Source organism: Macrobrachium rosenbergii, chromosome 43 (genome assembly GCF_040412425.1).
Source record: "Macrobrachium rosenbergii isolate ZJJX-2024 chromosome 43, ASM4041242v1, whole genome shotgun sequence".
Taxonomy (NCBI): Eukaryota; Metazoa; Arthropoda; class Malacostraca; order Decapoda; family Palaemonidae; genus Macrobrachium; species Macrobrachium rosenbergii.
The window spans coordinates 22,246,462-22,248,281 of record NC_089783.1 but is presented as its reverse complement, the minus strand read 5'-3'; positions in this window follow the sequence as shown (position 1 = coordinate 22,248,281).

The following is a 1,820-nucleotide window of genomic DNA, read 5'->3' as shown; positions in this document are numbered from 1 at the left end:
ATCCTGGAAGAACTGATGGAACTGATAGATGAGTTGGCATAATCTTAACAGCAGAGGAGAATAAGGATTATTTCTACAAGATGCATGTTAGCAATGGTTTATTTATCAGAAAGGCGACAAAAGGGGGAAACTGGTAAGCGCGATGCGGAATATTACATACCAGCTATTTACAAATGTTTGCAGTAAAAAAAACTACCCAAAGTAAAGAGGAAAGTTGTGCAGCATGAAAAAATAGAATCGATAGATTTAGTTTTTATTGTCATCAGTGATTTCGTTTTGGTTGACACGAAAGAAACTATTGAAGATACTTCATTCGTTTTAAATTCATGTAGCAGAATTGCGGCAGTAGTAAGCTATAACATTATGGATGTATTGAAATAATTATAAAGAGCTTGGCAAGCCTCACTAATTGCCAAATGACACATTAGGAGTAGATACTGGATATTGTTCATAGAAAACAATCCTCCCCTGCAGTGCAGTAACTTTCAAGGAAATATCCCTAGTTTAAGGAAATTTTGGTCCTTTTAGGGTAATGTTTAAGGATATATTTTTAAGGAAATATTGAAAATTTTAGGAAAATATCAAGGAAATCCTGAGTTTATTGTTCAGTAAGTAAGAACAATTAGTCACCCTCCTGTTTCATTCGAATTTAAACTGGGGAAGGGATTGACTTCCTCCGGGGCACCCAATCTCTCATACATGACCCTCCCTAAGGAGTATGGACCAAGGTCCCCACAGTACTGTTCAAGGCTGTCTGTTGTCTGGAGGAATAACAAGCTTTGGTCAATCACCCTCGACCCTCCGGTCAAAATTAGACACCCCCACTAGGGTCTACTTTCAACGTCCAGTCCCTACAATTTAATCCCAATCCCAAAAGGTACATTTCCGGATTAACCTCGAGGGTAAAAACTTACAGTAAACCTTGAGAGTGGACATATTCGAGGTGTCCAGCTATTTGCTTTTATTCACAATTACCTTCGTTTTAAAGTAATGTATGCTATGTGTATACATGCATATGATAATGTATGTACTTATGTACATAAAAGGTATATATATTTTCGCATACGTCCCCCTACGACCATCCCCCAGCTCAATCTATCCAAAAAAATTTTTTTAATTCTTTTACACGAGTTCAGAATAAAATATCTTCATACAGCCCAAATATTGGAGTTTTGCACCAATTATCCCAAATTTCCAATACTTTTTAACAAGGTTGGAAGGACAAAATCACCCCAAACACCAGAATCTTGGAAGATCATTAACGTCTCGGATGTATGAGTCAAGACCAGGTAGGATTTTCCCAGATAAAAACATAAACAACTGCGAAGTGAAAACAGACATCACTCTAATTTCTCATACCATCAAGGATACAAGTTTTTTATGATATGTATATATATGTATGTATGAACTATGTATGTATATATATATATATATATATATATATATATATATATATATATATATATATATATATATATATATATATATATATATATATATATATATATATATATATATATATAATGTTTCTTACTAGATATCAAAATCGCCAACATTCCCCTACTTTCCCCCTACATATTGCATTTTTCCCCTACGAGTGGCAGGCTTGATCTGTTAAACATCTATGATAGTCGTCTGCGCATGCGCATCTAACCTCCTCCTATCGCATGATGTTTGTATGTTAAGAAAAATACAAATTATTGTAGAATTTTTTCATATATATATATGCATATATATAAAAACTAAGGAAATTGACAAGGAAATGGTGAAGAAAATTTAAGGAAATTTTACCCAATCTAGGGAAAATTTCATCAACGTCT